Source organism: Panthera uncia (genome assembly GCF_023721935.1).
Source record: "Panthera uncia isolate 11264 chromosome A1 unlocalized genomic scaffold, Puncia_PCG_1.0 HiC_scaffold_17, whole genome shotgun sequence".
In the NCBI taxonomy this organism is placed as follows: Eukaryota; Metazoa; Chordata; class Mammalia; order Carnivora; family Felidae; genus Panthera; species Panthera uncia.
The window spans coordinates 41,161,991-41,173,543 of NW_026057577.1; the positions used below are offsets into that span (position 1 = coordinate 41,161,991).

At 39.2% G+C, this 11,553-nt stretch overlaps 1 long non-coding RNA gene and 1 pseudogene across 2 annotated transcripts in view; one reads left to right on the forward strand and one right to left on the reverse strand.

Annotated features, from left to right (window-relative positions):
* The window catches only part of LOC125935647 (uncharacterized), a 76,103-nt gene that overhangs the window by 55,558 nt on the left and 8,992 nt on the right, over positions 1-11,553 (reverse strand). The window lies entirely within an intron of this gene.
* LOC125935645 (homeobox protein NANOG-like) lies at positions 10,472-11,553 on the forward strand (annotated as a pseudogene).

Consider the following 11,553-nt stretch of genomic DNA (forward strand, 5'->3'; position numbering starts at 1 on the left):
TTTCAAAAGTTAAAATATAGAAACAACCCAAGTGTCCATCAATAGATGAATGGAAATAGAAGATGTGGTGTGTGTGGGGTATGTGTATGTGTACATATACATCCACAATGAAATATTATTCAGCCATAAAAAAATAAAGAATGAAATCTTAACCACTTGTCATAACATGGATAGACGTAGCAGGTATATTATGCTAAGTGAAAAAAGTCAGAGAATGACAAATACCACATGATTCCACTTATATGTAGAATGTAAAAAACAAAACACATGAACAAATGGACTCATAAATACAGAGAACAAACTTGTGGTTGCCAGAGGGGAGTGGAATGGCAAGAGGGTGAGAGGGGTGATGAGGAAAAAGCTGAAGGGGACTAAGAGGTACAAACTTCCAGTTATAAAGTAAGTAATGGGATCAAAAGTACAGCATAAGGAATATAGTCAATACCAAAATAGGGGTGCACGGATGGCTCAGTCAGTTAAGCGTCCGACTTCAGCTCAGGTCATAATCTCACCATTTGTGGGTCCGAGCTCCACATCAGGCTCTGTGCTGACAGCTCAGAGCCTGGAGCCTGCTTCAGATTCTGTGCCTCCCTCTCTATCTCTCTCTCTGCCCTTCCCCTGCTCATGCTCTGTCTCTCTCTCAAAAATAAATAAACATTTTAAAAAATTAAAAACAAAATAATACCAAAGTAACTGGTTGACCATTTCATAATATATTTAAATATTGAATCATTACTTGGTACACTTCAAACTAATACAAGATTGCATGTCAACTATACTTCAATTTAAAAAAAGTTTTTAAGTTGCAGATACAAAACTAACAACAAAAGAACAGAAATCAGCTGTTTCTCTACACTAACAATGAAATATCTAAAAAATAAATAGAGAATAAAGAGGGGAGCCTGGGTGGCTCAATCAGCTGGGCTTCCGACTCTTGGTTTCAGCTCAGGTCATGACCTCAGGGTTCATGAGTTCAAGCCCCACATCAGGCTCTGGGCTGATAGCACAGAGCCAGCTTGGGATTCTTCGTCTCCCTCTCTCTCTGCCCCTCCCCCACTTGCTCTCTATCTCTATCAAAATAAATTTTAAAAGCTTAAAAATATTACAAAAAACTTTTAAAAAAGAAAACAATCTCATTTACAAGTGCACCAAAACCAATAAAAGATAAAGGAATAACTGTAACCACGGAGGTGTAAGATCTAGACACTGAAAACTATAAAACTATGATGAAAGAAACTTAATTAAACACAAATGAATGAAAAGATAATCTGTGTTTATAGACTGGAAGAATTAATACTGTCAAAATGTCCATACTACTCAAAGCCATAGAGTCAATGCAATCTCTATCAGAATTCCAGTGATAATTATCACAGAAAAAGAAAAGGCAATTCTAAAATTTGTATGGAACCACTAAAGACACCTAAAAGCCAAAGCAATCCTGACAAAGAAGACAAAGCTAGAGAGTTCCCACTTCCTGATTTCAAACTATACTACAGAGCGATAGTAACCAAAATGGGATGGTACTGGCATGAAAATAGACACATTGACAAATGGAACTAAATGAAGAGTCTAGGCATACACCTCGCATATAGAGGCAACTAATATTTGACAAGGGAGTCAAGAATATTCAGTAAGGGGAAAAAAGTCTCTTCAAAATGGTGCTGGGAAAACCTGGATAACTGTGTTCAGAATAATGAAACTGACCCTGATCTTACATTACTCATAAAAATTAACTCAAAATGGATTAAAGACTTAAACATATGACTTGAAAATGTAAAAGTCCTAGAAGAAAACACACGGATAAAAATTCTTGGCAACAATCTTCTGGATAGGACACTAAAGTGGAAGCAACAAAAGCAAAAATTAGTAAGTGGGAATACGAAACTAAAAACTTCTATACAGAAAAAAAAAATCAACAAAATGAAAAGCCAACCTACTAAATGGTAGAAAATATTTGCAAATCATGTGTCTCATAAGGGGTTAATACCCCAAATATGCAAAGAACTCACAACTCAGTAGCAAAAACCAATCTGATTAAAAGATGCACAGAGGATCTGAAGAGTTTTCTAAAAGTAACATACAAATGGCTAGACATATGAACAGGTGCTCAACATCACTAATCAGGAAAATGCAAATCAAAATCACAATGAGACATCACCTCAGGGAATGTAAAATGGGGCAGCCACTATGGAAAACAGTATGAAGTTTCCTCAAAAAAATAGAAACAAAACTTCCACATGATCCATCAATTCCACTGCTGGGTATTTATCCAAAGGAAATGAAATTAGTTTCTCAACAAGATATCTGCATCCCTATGTTCACTGCAGCATTATTTTCAGTAGCCAAGACATGAAAAAAACCTAACCATCCATCGAATGGATGAATGGTTAAAGATGTGTGTGTGTGTCAGTGTGTGTGTGTGTATAAATATTATTCAGCTGTAAAAAAGAAAGAAATCCTACCATTTTTAACAACATGGATGGACCTTGAAGATGTTAAGCTAAGTGAAATAATTACATCAGAAAAAGACAAAGACCGTATGATCCACAAATATGTAGAACTTAAAAAAAAAAAAAACACCTAGATACAGAGAACAGATTGGTGGTTGCCAGTCTGTGGGGCAGGGGGGTTAGTAGGAGGTCAAAATGGGTAAAGGTGGTTAAAGGGTACAAACTTCCAGCTGTAAGTCATAGGGACGTACAGTAATGAGCACAACATGGTGACTATAGCTAACAATATTGTATATTCGAGAGAGTATCTTACAAATTATCATCACAAGAAAAAAATTATAACCGTGTGGTGATGGATGTTGACTTATTGTGGTGTTCATTTTGCAAAATACACATATATCATTGTTGTACCTGTAAAACTAATACAATACTGTATGTCATTAAAAAAAAAAAAAAACCTTATGTAGGAGTAAAAGCAAAGCGAAGTAGTCTAGATGCTTAAGAGGTTCTTTTCATGGTCTGACCTCTGCTTTACTCCATCACCTTCTAAACTATCACCTTCTCATGACCAAGATACCTTCCCTGCTATTGCTATTTCCCAGCATATGATATGGTCTCTCTTGTCATCACACTCTTCTACCCCTGTCCCTCTCTTCACTTGATTCACTCCAACTTGTCCTTCAAGACTTACTCTTAATTCCTCTAAAGGTCACCCCTACCCATGCTGAGTCAGATGATTCTCTTCTGTAATGCTTTGGCATCCCTAACTTAACTTTTTGGTCCTCTCACTACTTGGCTATAATCTTTGAATTACCTTTCTTCTGTATGAGACTGTGAGTTTTGCAGCTGTAAGAACAGTATCTTATTTATTTCTGTGCCTTCACTGACTAATACAGAGACTGAAACAGACTCAACTTAGGTTTGCTGAACTAAATGGCAAGGAGAAATTATTGACTAAAAAAATACAGTTGATTTCTAACTTAATTAAAATATTTATAGCTGAATGGGGCACCTGTGTGGCACAGTCGGTTAAGCATCTGATACTTGATCTTGGTTCAGGTCATGATCTCACAGTTAGTGAGTTGGAGCCCCATTATCAGGCTCTGCCCTGATGGTGTGGAGCCTACTTGGGATTCTATCTCCTTCCCTCTGCCCCTCCCCTGCTTATGCATGCGCTCTCTTCTCTCTCATAATAAGTAAACTTAAATTTTTTTAAATATATTTATAGTTTAACGAGACCAGTTTTCTGACTGTATATTCTTGGTGGGATATATTCAAGAACAAAGGAAAGCAAATACATATTTGGTTTCAGTAGTGATATTGTAATTCTCAAAGCATTTTGCATTTTATAGGATACGAATAAGAAATATTGGGGCGCCTGGGTGACTCAGTTGGTTAAGTGTCCCGCTTCGGCTCAGATCATGATCTCGCGGTTTCTGAGCTCAAGACCCGCATCGGGCTCTGTGCTGACAGCTCGGGGCCTGGAGCCTGATTCAGATTCTGTGTCTCCCTCTCTCTCTGCCCCTCCTCTCTGTCTCTCTCTGTCTCTCAATAATAAATAAACGTTAAAAAAAAATTAAAAAAAAAATATATTGATGCCACCAAGGAAGAGGGTTTTCAGTGTGCGAGAAGGAAAATACAAATATGAATGGGAGGAGGTGGGGAAAAATCAAATGTTAGTAAATTTCAACTGGATATGAACTCATGGTTTTTAAAATACAGTTTTTAGTAACACTGAGCACACCCAGCTTCTCAATCTTGGTTTCTAAGGCTGAAAACCTAAATGAAAAACAAAACAAAACAGGGATCCTCATATAAACAGCTACTTTCAGATCTGGCACAATAAAATAAGAAATGAGCCTAGTATATAAGCCTAATGGGACATGTCAAAAGGATGCAGCTCAGGTGCCAGGGTGGCTCAGTCAGTTAAGCATCTGACTCTTGATTTCGGCTCAGGTCATGATCTCACAGTTCATGATATTGAGCCCAGCTTTGGGTTCTGAGATGACAGCACAGAGCCTGCTTGGGATTCTCTCTCTCCCCCTCTCTCTGCTCCTCCCCCACTCGTGCTCTCTCCCCAAATAAATAAGTAAACTTTTTTTTTTTTAAAGGATGCAACTTATGGGAATGCAAGCTGGTGCAGCCACTCTGGAAAACAGTAGGGAGGTTACTCAAAAAACTAAAAACAGAACTACCCTACGACCCAGAAATTGCACTACTAGGTATTTATCCAAGGGATACAGGTATGCTGTTTCGAAGGGACACATGCACCCCCATGTTTATAGCATCACTATCAACAATAGCCAAAGTATGGAAAGGGCCCAAATGTCCATTAACGGATGAATGGATAAAGAAGATGTGGTGTATATATACAATGGAGTATTACTCAGCAATCAAAAAGAATGAAGTCTTGCCATTTGCAACTACATGGATGGAACTGGAGGGTATTATGCTAAGTGAAATTAGTCAGTCAGAGAAAGACAAATATCATATGACTTTACTCATATGAGGACTTCAAGAGACAAAACACATGAACACAAGGGAAGGGAAACAAAAATAATATAAAAACAGGGAGAAGGATAGAACATAAGTGACTCTTAAATATGGAGAACAAACAGAGGGTTACTGGAAGCGGTGTGGGAGGGGGGATGGGCTAAAAGGGTAAGGGCACTAAGGAATCTACTCCTGAAATCATTGTTGCACTATATGCTAATTTTGATGTAAATTTAGAAAAATTACATTAAAAAGATAAATAATAAAATAAAATAAAACAAAACAAAACAAAATAAAATAAATTAATTAAATAAAGGATGCAGCTTAACAGGGCTCCTACAGAATAAATTTGGGGCAATTTGATCAGTAAGTGGGATAACGACGTTATCATGCTGAATAAGAAAAAACCCATGAATCCACAGTGATTACAAGAGGGCAGAGAATGAGAAAAGGAAAGCTGTTTTTTACAAACGAATATCAGCTAATAAACTAATAAATATAGAAATGGGGATCTAATTAAAACACATCATTTTGGGACACCTGGGTGGTTCAGTTGGTTGAGGGTCCAACTTGAGCTCAGGTCATGATCTCACAATTCATGAGTTCAAGCCCTGCGTCGGGCTCTGTGCTGGCATCTCAGAACCTGGAGCCTGCTTCAGATTCTGTGTCTCCCTCTTTCTCTGCCCCTCCCCCACTCATGCTCTCTCCCTCTCTCTCAAAAATCAGTAAACATTAAAAAAAAATTAAAAACACATCACTTCATGAACCCCAGTGTAATAACAAGACCAGGCAAAAAATCCTCATTGATGCTGAAACCACTGTGAAATGTTGGGGAAAAGGATACTCTCATGGTCACAGAGCATCACTCTAGAGATTACTCATAAATACAAAGGGAAACCATTATCTTCCAGTGAAGGTCTGTTGTCATTTTTAAAAAAGTGATCACATGTAGTATCAACAATACTAGGACAGCCTGAAATGATGTCCCTCTTGATGTGATGCAGTAAGAAGCACACATTATATATAATATACATCATAAATATCCCTCTCACCAAATGGTGAACATAAAACAGTTATGTAACACAGCAGGTTTGATCTCTTCGTAAAAGTTTTAGGTCATGAAAAACAAAAGCAGGGGTAGACTAAATTAGACCAGATTAAAACAGACTAAAAGCAATACGTAAACTCTGATCCAATTTAAAAAACAAATAACAAAAGAAAAAATAGCTATCAAAGTCATTTTTGAGATGAGAGAAATTTGAGTATGGACTATATAGTCATGATACTGAATTAATGTTCATTTTAAAAGACAGGATATTGGGATTACTTAGAAAAATGTTGTTCTTGTAAAGCCGATATGGAGAATTCGTGTTCAAATGGAAAGGAAAAAAAAAGAGAAAGGGCGGCAATATTGCAAAATATTAATAATTGGTGAAACTACAAAAAAGATAGATGGCTGTTCATTGTACTTTTCCATAGATTAGAAATTTTCAAATATAAGTTGGTAAAATATTTCTAAGTTTGTATATTTTTTGGTTTGGCTTCATTTCATTTTTACATTTTACCTTGATTTCCTTCTTTTGCAGTTCATTCCAGCCTTTCAATGGCAATTCAGCCCACACTAATTGACCAACAGTGTTAAGAATTATTTAAGCAATTATATAATTTCCAGAAGAGGGCAGCAAAGTAAAAATTTTCTTTAATAAAGGATGATCTTGGTGTTAACTTTACCAATTATTTGAACATTTGCCTCTAGGTCACCTCTCTCTCATGAATAAAGCAGTTGTGTCAGTGTGCCTCTGAGAAAATTAAAAAGCTCAAAAGGCAATCACTGAGACTTCTATTTTTTCAATCTAAAATCTAGACTCAATGTTTATTGTCTGACAGGACATTCCTATTTTCCCATTCTGACAGACAGCTACAACCAAGGAGAAGGTGTATCAAGACACTTGGTAACTTCTTTGCTGATCTCCTGTTCTGAAGACCACCCAGCTCCTAGCTGGCCATTCAAGCTCCCACCCATCCATCCACCATCTATTTACCCACCGATCTAGCTTCCTAAACTACTTCTACATGCTAATGCTCTGAACCTTCAATGACCACCAACCACGTAATGCCTCAAATCTCAATATTTCCAATGATCTTAGTCTGCCTTAAAACTTTACTTCCTACCATTCCTAATGCAATTGTTTGCTGTACTCAGATCATTGTAGTCTTGCTCTGTGAACCCATTGTGTTCAATCCCATCTCTGTACCTTTGCTCATGCCAGTGGTTCTCAAACTTCTTGAACTCATAGTTTTGTCTGAGAAGTGTTGAGAACCAATATTCAAAGCTGCCACAACCAACTATGTACTACACAATTCTATGGGGCATCATTCACACTGCAGTCCTAAAAGAGTTGTGTATTTATTACAATTACTTTCCACTAGATGGCAGTAAAGTGGCTGAAGGAAGAAGTGGCTTTTGCTTAAAAAAAAAAGTGGCTTTTGCTAATCCACACAAAGACTAGCAGAGATCATTTTTTTCTTCTGCTTTTAATGAAATATGTTAGGTCCTATGGCACAAAATAACTTCAAAATATTCTGTGTCTAATTTTATCAATATGCCATACATTACTGTAATTCATAGAATGGGCATTAACTCCAATGAAATGTCCTTCCTCAAAATTTTGCATCACAGTTTGTAGTTCTAACACTCATTCTAAAACATTTTTGTCTTCAGACTCTATTACACTTTTGAAAATTACCAAGAGTCCCCAAGGGACTCTTTATATGGGATATATCCATTGATATTTCCAGACTCGTTTATATGGGATATATCCATTGATATTTCCTGTATCACATGAAAACTGATGTTTTAAAATATTTACTTATTAATTAAAAATAAAAATTCAAAATCTATTACATCTTAATGTGGATGACATACCTTTATAAAAAAACAGTTAATCCATTTCCCCCATAAGTAGTGAGAAGAATGACATTTTTTCTATTTTTGCAAAGGTATTTTCTTTCTGGCTTAATAAAAGAACTGGATTCTTGAGACAGGGGAAGCTAGCAGAGTAGGGGGGAACCTAAGCTCACCTTTCCTCATGAACAAATCTAGATAACTATCAAATGATCCTAAATACCCCAGAAATCAACCTGAAGACTGGCAAAACAAACTCCACAACTAAAGGGAGAGGCCATATCGAAGAAGACAGCAAGTACCGAGACAGGTCTGGGAGAGAAATACATTGTGGCCACTGCAGTGAGGAGGGAGCTGTGGCCACAGAGAAAAGCAAGAGACAAACACAGAGGGGAGCCCACAGGGGAAAACAAATCCCCAGAGCAATTGGCTAAGAAAGCAAGAGGGCCCAAATTGCTTGAGTTCTTGCACCCAGTTGTGCTTAAAGCCTACAGTTTTAAAGGTCAGCTTGGCTCTGGGAAAGCTTGGAGGATATCGGGCTACTCTTGAAGAAAAGGCAGGTCAAATACTCTGTAGACTTAGGACATGGAAACAGTTATCTGAAAAGAACCTGGGGCACACATGGTGAGGATAGTTGTTGCTCATCTCAGAGCATGTCACAGAGAGGGAGTATTCACAGACAGACCCCTTCTGGAAGAAAAGAACTCGCAGGCACCATTTCCCACCCTGTCCCTCACCATAAGCACGGGACCACCTGTAGGAACCAGCACAGACACTTGCTACCTAACTTGCTTACACCAAGGCCCACACCCCCACACTCTGGTGGAGGCGTCCTTTCCTGTCACGCTTGCCTCAGTCCCAACATGGCAGGCCCTTCCCAGACCAGCCCAAACCCATGCTCACACCTCATCTCCTGACATGGGAGTTTGGGGGACCCTTGGTTCTGGCAGCAGTGGCACAGTGGTGACAGGTCTCACATCACAAGCAGACCAGAAGACACCTAGGTAAAACTCACCACATCCGGGCCAAGGACCAAACACTGCCCACAACAGAGAGCCTCTGCAGACTACTGGCCTGAGAGATAAAGCAGCCAGGACACAACAGCAAAGCAAGCACACACTGCATACAATGGAGATAGTCTAGAAACCACCAGGCCCAGGGGAATAGGTGATACTATACTTATGCACCTCCTCTTCATAAAACCATTACTCTCAAGAACAAGAGGTATAGCTGACTTTACTAGCATACAGAAGCAGGCACAAAGACTTAGACAAAATGACAAGACAGAGGAATTTCTTTTTTGGGGGGCAGGGGGAGAGGGCGAAAGTAAGCAAGGGGCAGAGAAAGAGAGGGAATCCCAGGAAAAGCAGAGAGAGAGAGAGAGACAGAGAGAGAGAGAAGTGGGGCTTGCCAGAACCAGGGCTCATGTTCACCTGAAGCGGGGCTTGTGCTCACCCAATGTGAGACTCGAACTCACAAACGGTGAGATCATGACCTGAGCTGAAATCTGATGTTTAATGATTGAGCCACTCAGGCACCAGAAGAATTTCACCTAAATCAAAGAACAAGACAAGGCCATGGCCAGGGATCTAAGCGAAACAGATATAAGTACACACCTGATGGAGAATTTAAAGCAATGATCATAAGAATACTCACTTGGCTTGAGAAAAGAGTGGAGGACACCAGCGAGACCATTAACATACAGATATGGAATAACATAGCACAGATAAAGGGCTCAATAAAAAACAGAAACATGCTTGATGGAATAAACAGCAGGCTGGAAGAAGCAGAGAAACAAATTAGTGACCTAAAAGACACAGTAATTAAAGTAATCAAGCTGAACAAAGAAAGAGGAAGAATTATGCAAAACAAGAATTCACTTATGGAACTCAGTGACTCCATCAAACAGAGCAGCACTCATATTACAGGAGAAGAAGAGAAAAGAAGAAGAAAGAGAAAAGAGGGCACAGAATTTATTTGAAGAAATAATAGCTGAAAAATTCCCTAACCTGGGGAAGGAAATTGACATCCAGATCCAGGAGACACAGAGAACTCCCAAAAATTACAAAAGCAGATGCACACCAAGACATATTGTAATAAAAATGGCAAAATATAGTGATAAAAATATATTATAAAAACAATGAAAACACTAATTTGAAAGGATATATGCACCCCTGTTTATTGCAGCATTATTTACAATAGCCAAGTTATGGAAGGAGCCCAAGTGTCCATCGATAGAAGAATGGATAAAGAAGTTATATATATGCAATGGAAGATTATCAGCCATTAAAAAAGAATGAAATCTTGCCATTTGCAACAACGTGGATGGAGCTACAGAGTATTATGCTAAGCAAAATAAGTCCATCAAAGAAAGACAAATCCCATACGATTTCACTCATGTGTAATTTAAAAAACGAAACAGATGAATGTGGGGTGGGGAGAAGAGAGAGAGGCAAAGATTCTGTTTAAGAACCATAAAACAGATTCTTAACTATAGACAACAAACTGGGGGTTGCTGGAGGGGAGGTAGGCGGGGGTATGGGTCAAATGGATGATAGGTATTAAGTAGGGCACTTGTGATGAGCACTGGGAATTGGTGAATCACTAAATTCTATGCCTGAAACTAATATTACACTATAAGGTAACTAGATGGAATTTCAATAAAAAATTGAGTGTTTTGGTAAATTGAGTTGGTTGACGCTTAGCTATTTCAGTGGTGACGCCACTTCATTCTTTCTGATACTCTTACCTCTGGAGATCTTCATATTTCTCTAAGTTCTTCCATCTAAATACATAAGCCTGTATCTCCCTCTTTTTTTTCTCTCTACCCTCTACTCAGCAACATGAGTGTCGATCCAGCTCAGCCCCAATGCCCACTTTGCCCCAAAGCACCCAATTCTAGGGACTCTTCTCCAATGCCTGAGGTTTATGGGCCTGAAGGAAATTATGCATCCTTGCAAATGTCATCTGCTGAGACCCCACACACAGAGACCATCTCTCCTCTTCCTTCCTCCATGGATCTGCTTGTTCAGTACAGGCCCAATACTTCCACCAGTCCCAGAGTAAAAGTACTACCCACTTCTACAGAGAAGATCACAGGGAAGAAGGAAGATACAGCTCAGGGCAACAAACAGAAGATCAGAACCATTTTATCTCAAACCCAGCTGTAGGTACTCAATGAGAGATTTCAGACACAGAAATACCTCAGTCTCTAGCAGATGCAAGAACTTTCCAACATTCTGAACCTTAGCTCTAAGCAGTTTAAGACCTGGTTCCAAAACCAGAGAATGAAATGTAAGAGATGGCAGAAAAACAACTGGCCAAAGAATAACAACAGGGTGACTCAGCTCTCCAGAATACCCAGACTTCTATTCCTATCACCAGGGATACCTGATGAACACTTCCGGAAACCTTCCAATATGGAGCAACCATTACTGGAACAGTCAGACCTGGTACCCCCAAGCCTGCAACAGCCAGGCCTGGAACAATCAGCTCCACAACTGTGGAGAGGAATCCCTGCAGCCCAGATCCAGTTCCAGCAAAATTCTGTCAGCGATTTGGAGTCCATCTTAGAAACCGCTGGAGGGGGCAGCTGGGTGGCTCAGTAGGTTAAGCATCCAATTTCGGCTCAGGTCATGATCTCACAGTTCATGGGTTGGAGCCTTGTGTCGGGTTCTGTGCGGACAGCTCGGAGCCTGGAGCCTG